This window comes from Morone saxatilis, unplaced genomic scaffold (genome assembly GCF_004916995.1).
Source record: "Morone saxatilis isolate NCDOM2014 unplaced genomic scaffold, NCSU_SB_2.0 Contig17, whole genome shotgun sequence".
Taxonomy (NCBI): domain Eukaryota; kingdom Metazoa; phylum Chordata; class Actinopteri; family Moronidae; genus Morone; species Morone saxatilis.
This window is the reverse complement of record NW_023339729.1, coordinates 2,708,123-2,717,182: the sequence shown is the minus strand read 5'-3', so window position 1 is coordinate 2,717,182 and position 9,060 is coordinate 2,708,123. Positions and strand designations below refer to the sequence as shown.

The 9,060-nt window shown below is 39.1% G+C and overlaps 1 protein-coding gene across 1 annotated transcript in view; it reads left to right on the top strand.

Annotated features, from left to right (window-relative positions):
• The window catches only part of sorcs3 (sortilin related VPS10 domain containing receptor 3), a 219,956-nt gene that overhangs the window by 107,482 nt on the left and 103,414 nt on the right, over positions 1 to 9,060 (top strand). The window lies entirely within an intron of this gene.

Genomic DNA, 9,060 nt, shown 5'->3' with positions numbered 1-9,060 from the left:
TGCTGAGGGAACCCCGTCTGTAGCTCGACTTGCTACAATATATAAAAGTAGTAGTGACATACCAAACACTGGCTCTAGATAAGGCTAATCACGTGTTTTACGGCCACTATAGTTTTTCCTTCATGCTTGAAAGGGGAGGGTGTTGCTCATTTGTAAAATAAATAATGAACTATTTACATAGTCTGGATGAAGTAAGAGTTTTAGTTCATTTGTACATTGTGGTAAAGCACTTTCTATATACTGGTGTTTCATGTTCCTGAAAAGGGTTGTGTTAGCATTCCTCACTTGTGCCTAACATTACTACTGAGTTCAATGAGGTGTGCAAACAATATTTCTAATGGTTCCTCCATAATGTGAGAAAAAAACAACACCTTTTTAGATTCTTTTCCTGTTGTCAGACAGTGTTTTAATTTACATGTGGTTTAGATGAGATGAATGTTCACATTTCTCATATGACATTCACAGCCTCAGTGTGTAGTAAATAAATAAAAAACATATATTTCTATAGCTGCTCAAATAGTTTTCAAAGAGGAAAAGGCAAATGTAACCTACAATTGAATATAAACCATTCATATTTAGCTGGTATCTGATGACTTTGAGCTTTTCCAAAGTAGCATTACATCCACAGAAATGTTATGTAGTACCAGCTGATCATATACCGTATAAGTATCTTATGTGTATTAATGAATATATGTGAATGGTTGGATTAGAAAAAAAGTTTTCTGTATTTGCTCACGTTTGTTCAGACTGGGCCTGACAAAACTAAGAAAGCGAGTTTGTGGGATTATGGACCAAAGCAGAACCCAGTAATAACCTGGAAATCCACTAACTTTACACTATGTTTAATTGACCTTGTCACATATTTCTAAAATTCCAGCCTGTATCCTGCATGTGAAATGAGGAACATATATGGGAGCTACTAACTTTATTCTGTATCATTGTTAAAACCTCCAGAACAACTAATAATCATGGTGTTTGTTTATATGGCATTTTATTGTCAATATTGTTAATGACAAAATATACAGTATTTGCTCTATTTTTTATTACAACAAGAATTTTTTGGGACGTCTGAGCTGCTGTAATGTTAGCTCAGATTGTTTCTCGGAATACTTAAGATCCAAACGTCTAATGACGTCGTCATCCAGTTCAAATATAGAGTTGTGCAGAATGTTGCTGCTAGAATTTTAACAGGCACCAAACGTAGACCATATCACCCAGGTTTTAGCACATGTGCAACTGGTAAGATTTAGAATTGATTTTAAGATCCTACTAATTACTTTTAGAGCACAGAAAGGTCTAGTCCCAAGTTATATTGCTGAACTTTTAACTCTTATGAGCCAGAATGCCACCTTAGATCTTTTTGGTTGTTCCACAGTCCAGGCTGATCATAAGGAGACTGCACTCTATATTAGCACTTGATTTTGTTTGTTAAAATGAAAATCTAGTAAAACAAAAACAAGCAGAAAAAATCATGATCTAATGTGACAATCATCTTGTACAAATGAGAAAATGTTGTTAAAACAAAAACTTTTTTGTCATGGTGGCAGCATTACACCACTGGAAGCTTGTAATGTAAGTTAAGTGGTTTAAAGGTTTGCAAATAAATGGAATGAATGATGTGAAACCACTTTGAGTAGCTCATTTGTGAGTAGCTGTGTATGTCTGTGCTCGTGTTTGTGTGTGTATTTTGTTTGAATAATAAAGTTCATTTCAGGGCCCAGAGTAGATGCTGAACAGTAATATCAGCCACAAAAATATGTGTGTGTGTGTGTGTGTGTGTGTGTGTGTGTGTGTCTTTGTGTGTTTCTGTGTGAGGTCACATCCCGGGCCACCATCAGAAAGCATTGTAAAGCCAGCACAAGAATGTTATACAGGAAGTAATTTTGATTTTAACCGCAGTGAGGAAGCTCTGTGATTTAATTATATGCACAAACACACACACACACGTTTCCCAAAAAAATCTTTGCTAAAAGTAGACAGTATTGTGTGCACAATTCTGCAATTAACAGTGACATTGTTTGCCACACTAAATAGTGCTGATCAGCCTCCCCATGGAACTAGTTTTCTATTAGTAATCTAACAATGATTTCACCTGCTCCTGTGTTTGTTTAGTAGCATTGTTATTGCATCACCTCATAGGTTGTTTGTAAAATCACATCAGCGGGGAAATATGCGAAGGCTTTAAACTGTTACTGTACTCTAACATGAAACCCTGCCCTGCCTGAGAGGCATCACAGTACATAAAATACATTTTACAGTCCAATATATTGTTTCCATCCGTGTTGTGGTAATGTGGGCATTTACAAACAGCCGAGTCAGTGGTGCAGGCTTTTAATATTTTTAAATATTTTACACTCGAGAAGCTGGGAGCTGTTTGTTTACAGCTAGATTGAACCTCACATGGCCTCCATCAGCACTTTGATCCAACAGCAGTTTCATGTTCATTTTATGTTCATTACCTGGAAAGGACTGACTTTCCTCATCTGCTATTCTAAATGATTAGAAGAATATTTTAAGTTCCCATGAATTGGAAAACATTCAGTAGTGCTTCCTCACATTTTTCCTGTGAAAATCAGTTACTGAAGTCAGATAGGGAGGGACTTGTTGACATTGTTTACAACAGCCAATACCCCTGAGCAACACAATCTCTGAGACTGGTGGAGCCTGTTTGACGGGGATACAGTACCAACATGGTTTTCTTGCTGGGTTTGGCTCCTGGCGTCCTAGGGCTGAGTCAGTTAGGTTAACTGCAAGGCTGGCCAAGCTAACGGCAGTTAGCAGTTCGCTACCTATCAATTTGTCCATCAGGAAACTCTGTAAATGACCTTGGTACTGTAAAATCTGTTTTTCCTACAGTTCCTACAGTGTGCTGTTTGAATGATGTCTGTGCAGAGTTTGGATGTTTTCACATTCATCTGCTGAAAGTACATGTTTGGAGGGGATCTTTAGTCAAGCTTCTGATATCAAGAATGAGCTTTCACACTCAACATTAAATTTGTTAAACCCTTAATTTAAAAATGAATAATGGTGTAGGCAAGAACTGTAATCACTCATTTAAAGTTAATTTTCTCAAATATTATTGTGCCTACAGTTTAATTTCTTCTTATCTCAGGGAAACAAGATATTGTTTTTTTGTAAAATAGTTTGTTAAAATAAAATACAGAAAAGATAATCTGTTATCATAACAAAACAACTGATCCTGAAGTATCAGGATTACAAAAATATAGAAACATAAAGCCACCATGGCCCCTCTTGGCTTCTGTACTGCTTCATATTAAATCCCAGGATGTTTAAATAATATGAAATATATTTTGATATTAATGTAACAGTGACTGGTTTACTTACAGATGAGCCCTTATCTTTATGTCCTATCATATGATACCAGGCTCATTTAAACACATCACTTTCTTGACATGTTGTCATGTTATCTGTGACTGTGTCACCATGAGACAGGCACTATTACTGACCTATGTTAACTCAAATATATGCCTCATTCATCTCAGTCAGAGTTGATATTTTAATAATTTCCTATGCATTACTGCTCTACTGTGTTGCACACAAATTGGAGTTTATTCATGAAGAATAACTTGCTGATATTTTGGCCAAAAGTTAACCATGGCTGTATTCATAACTGCCTGCTATACCAGCAGTAGGTACTGATTGGCCCAGAATGTAGCATGTAGTACATGCAAACAAAAGCAAAATCTGCATTTTTACCAAAAATACCTAGATAAAACTCTCCAGTATGCATTGGACCAGTCTACCTCACCCACTTTATCCAACAATGCAAAGTACTGGAGTGATTCCAACAACCAGTCCGGCCAACAACAGGCAACACGTTTTTTGCTAATTTCGTTGCTAAATTCACTTCACTGTCTAGATTTTGAATATTGACAGCGAAGGCTTGCCTGTGTGGGTAGGTGGATCCAAAACCAGAAACCAGCTAAACCCTTGTGTAGTGAACCACAGTGAGGTGTTGTGAACGCAACCCCGGTAGTCCAGCAAAACTCCTCCCTTAGCTCCTCCCCCCTGTAGCTCTCCCCCTGCCAGGTGGCAAGTATAAAAGGCTCAAGGCCTCAGCTGGCTCAGTTTAGCCTCTTGCTGGTCCCTGGTGGTGGTTGCCTGCTGAAGGTGGTGAGTAGGGTCCCCATTTTCAGTGTTTCCTGTTGATTTATAGTTGTCCCTCCAACTAAGATGTGTCTTTTTGTCTTTTAGGCACACCTACTGTTCTGTTTTGCTTTGTTTTTGTTAGGTTTGATTCATTAAGTTGGTTTACTTTGAATACATTTGTTAGCTTACTTGAATATATGTTTTGAGGTTGTTTAATTATCAATTGGGTTGTTGGTTTTGTTTAACTTTGGATCTTTGTTTCTGGAGTGTTTTTCTTTTTCCTTGATTTTTCTGGTGTGGCCTGGGTGTCCTCAGGTGGGTGGCTAGGCACTGTGGTGGACCCTCGCTCCTATTGCATGCAAGTGGGTACTGGGGCTCTTTTAGTGCATGTTTTGGTTGTAGTGTTTGTAGTGTTGTCCCCCCAGACTAGTGAGACGGGGTATCCTTTACAATAGGCGGCCCCCACTGAGGCCCCAGCCCACTGGTTTTGTTGTATGTAATGTATTTTATGGGTTTTAGTATGATAGTTGGCCTCTTTTAAATTGTGTTTATAAATAAATATTTGTTTCATTTATCTACTGTCTCTGCCTCCTCAGTTTCGAACCTGTGCCCTTTAATAAATTTGGTTTTCATATCCTGGGGTGGCGTTGTCGGTCCCTAATTTAGTTCCTTCCCTCCGTTATCTTTAGTCCCCCCTTTTATTTAACTTTTAAGTAACCCCACTCCTTGCCACACTTGCATACTACAAAATAAATTGATTAAATTGTTTCATACAATATACTACAATCAGAGTCAGTACACAGTAACTGGTTCTGAATACAGGTGTTACAAAGTTGTTAAAGTGTATGTATTACACAGTGGTTGCTGCATAGTGTCCAAACATTATTCACCTGATGTACGTTAAAGTCCAGTATGTAACATATCGGAGTATCTATAGTCAGAAATTGAATATAATGTCATATATGTATGTTGTAATTGGTGTATAATCACCTAAATATAGGAATTGTGTTTTCATTACCTTGGAGTCAGGGCTAATAAAATATTGAGCTAATGCTTTGCAGTGAGGCTAGAAACTCAGTCCAATATATTGTTACTAGAGTCCCCCTAGTTTTTCTGTATCATAAGCTCTATTTCGGCAATTGTACAGCAATGCTTTGTTTAAACAGACAAGAGTGCTGCGGGTTCCCTCTCTGACTCTTACTACCCTCTTCTAGTAGACCCCATGTAAAAGCAAGAACCTGGAAAAGAGCATCAATATTACTCTGTTGGCGTTTTGTGAAGAGGGCATTATGACTTGTCTAGGACTTGGGACTTGAGTGCTAAGACATGAGACTTAATTAAGACTTGCAAAACAATGGCTTTGTCCCACCTCCATTGTAAAGTTTGTGGTAAGTACTGACTCCTGGGTAGATGGTTAGTTGATGAACAGTTCCAGAATTCACAGGGATTGATTGATTTTGCATTCATTGTTGCAATCACAACATTGCAGCTTTCTGTTTGATGTGCTATCAAAACAATGATAACATATATAGATTCATTTTTCTTTCCCCTCCCAAAAACACATGGTATACACTGTATTGCCCTCATATCAGTTTGGTGAGTGTGTTGCAGCACTAAAACGTCTCATCATACAGAGTAATGTATTTAGCCTATTTGTGTCCCATCCTCATTCCTGATACCTGCTTTCTCAGTGCATGCCTCTGGGAAATGTTCAGGAGGTGCCCCTTTTATAGGAACCTGCTGTATGTGATTATTTCAACAGCACATAAATGCTCAATAATCCCAGCAGGGTTTTGGGGATCTGTGCTTCTGGTTGCCAAATGGACGTCTTCCCAACACATGTCTGCTGAGAGGGAACTGTTTAGGAAACTGATTAGCTGTGAAATCCCATGATTCACTGGTTCCCGATAACTGTCAGCTGACATGGCCAAGGTTAATGCATACTAAAGAAGACATGCAAAAACAAGTTTGACTCTTTACAAATGCTTATGAATGTTTTTTTTTCTTTTTTTTTCTTCAAACCATCATGGCATTGTCCTGGTGTCATATTACAGTAATTAGGGTTTCTTTGCAATTAGAGGGAAAATGGACACAATGTTCTTAGGTTGTTAGTTTAGCGTTTTTATGTTTAGTTAGTGTTGTTGACCTGTTGTGCACTGCCTCTTGGTTCCCTGCACAGCTTTATTCAATTCAGTTTTATTTGTATAGTACCAATTCATAAAAAAAAAAGTTAAAGAGGACAGACAAAGGTGCACAGCAACAACTATACTAATAGAAATGACTGATGATGATGATGAACATGAAAAAGATGACAACAACAACTGCCAAAACAATGGGGGATGACGGACTATAATAATAGCTCTAGATTCACCTTGCCCCCTGTGGAATATACTATTTAGTAAAACTGCTATGTGTGGACCATGGCACCAGCCGCCGTGTGGCCATTCCCTGGAAGCACCTTGGCGCCAGAGGAATATACTATCTATACTATCTGGTTGATGTGGGCAGATGTAGCTGCACCAATTTTAGGGAGTGAAGGGAATAATGTTCGGGTTAGAGATCACACAGCACGGCTGGCGGGGACAAGGGTAAGTCAATTACTAGAGAGTCATCTAAAAGATGTAAGACGAAACAGTTTGCAAGTGTGTATAGAATCCAGCATAATGCTTCTGTCAAGGAGGGCTACTGCGACAACCGAATGTCAGTTTAACAGAAAAGTACAATTTAGAACACCATTTACTGTGAAACGATGCCATTGCGAAGGGTAAAGTTATATGACTTTGAAGGTATCTAATGTATGCTTTTCCAAGCTATACACAGCTACAAAGCATAGAACAAGGAAAACGGCTCTTGAGAAATTAAGCCATTTATGCTCGGAATGGAAGAATCGCGAGGAGCTGAGAAAACAATGATGAGACGTTCTTTGTTTTTGTTGCTTGTGGAAACACATGGATTTACTCTGAAGAAGGAGAAGGGCGATTTTAACAATGACCTAACATGTATTCCTTAATAACCTCTTTCGAAAAAGATCCTTTACTACTTCTGGCTCTGTAATAGCCGACTGCAGGTGGACTGCAGGTTTTTACAGACATGGGTCACTTTTGGGAGCCAGCATAGACCTTGGAATCAAGGAATCCTTGAACTAAGCTGGTGATAAGGTAATTAACAAAGCATCTGTTAGGATGATTTGACAGCTTTGGAGAGAGCTGGAACGTTCACTGAAGTTGAAGGATGCTTAATGTTAATTCCCTGATTTTACCGGATGGAGCCTCCTGGGAAACACAGAACGTGGGTGGCTGTCTGCACACAACTACACACATGCATACATTTACAGTTAAAGAATGTACAAATTATCATTAAAACTAATGCAGAAGATATATCCTGAAGAAAGTACCTGTCGCTTTGGAGGCTGGCTTACAGAAATTAGCACAGATTTAACTGCAGAAACCGCAGATAGAGCAGACTAGAGTTTTATGACCTGTAAAATGTCTGCCGATTAGGGGCAGGACTCGGGGAGGGGAGGATTTCCGACTTTATACCCCATCTAGTTCTGACTGAATTCTGAATGTACATTGCAGCTTTGGCAGAGAAGGACTTATGATACTCCTAAAAGAGAGCCACCATAGAGAGACAAGTACTGATATTACAGCCAAGGTATCAAGCTCCTCTCTACGTTGCACATAACTTCACATATGGAGTTTCTAAAGACGCCAAAGCGACGCTGAGTTTCTGACAATCTTGGATTACTATCTTCCACAACTATGGAAAATCTCCACAATCCGCAAATCTTTTGTAAGCAGATCAGAACCACATTACATAATAATAATAATAATAATAATAATAATAATAATAATAACCACATTCATTATAATTATTATCTTAATCACCATTACAATCACCATTACCATCACAATCATCATCATCATCATTACTACCATTACCAATGATATTTATTTATAATTGAATTCATTTTTTTTTCTTTATTATTATTATTATTTTTTATTTAATTATTTTTCCTTCCCCATCTATTTCTCTATTACTTCCTTAAGCCTGTCAATATAGATTTGTTCATATGAATGTATTATTTTATTAATTGCTGAGTGAGAAACAGATTACCTGTTAGAATTTGACTCCTGAGGGAATCAGGAATTGCTACTGCAGGGGTGCAGGAACCCAGAGCCCATTGTTGGAGCTGAGAATGCAGTTCAGGATTCTAGTCCTGTGGGGTGTGACGTCAGCAGGCAGCGGACAGGTTGAGCGGTCTCACAGGTAGCAGAAGATGGCCCTGGTTGTTTATATTATGGGCCGAGGAAAACGCGTTGTTTCCAGGGAATTAATTGATGACAGTGGATTTCACATCAAGGAGAGAAGACAGAATGGATTCTTTAGCAGCGGGGCCAGGATCAGATCGCCTCGATCTTTTGAGGAACATGGTCGGCAGATCTAGGAGGTATGCCTCTATGGCGCTTTACCTTTACTTTTGGAAGATGTTTGAATTAGTGGCGTTTAAACCCGAGTCATGGACAACAGCAGAGCTCTCTTGAGCCGAAAGGTAACTGAAGGGCTGTTCATGGTTAAGGCTGGAGGGAACTGAGATGTAGCGAGCATACAGCTCTTCCAGGATGCGGTGCACAGGCCCGCCGGCAAGTCATTTGCGGGTGATGCGAGTCCTCCTCTTGAGGGCGACTGTGGCGCAGAGGCAGAGCGGGTTGTCCCCTATTTGTAAGGTTGTTGGTTGGATCCCCAGGCTCCTGGTGACATATGTCGAAGTATCCTTGAGCAAGATACTGAACCCCAAATTGCTCCTGATGCCGTGCATTGGTGTGTGAAAGTGTATGAATTAGTTAGTTTCTGTTTGATGGGCTTTGTGTGTGAAAGGGTGAATGTGCCATGTAGTGTAAAAGTGCTTTGAGTGGTCGGAAGACTAGAAAGGCGATATATATATATATA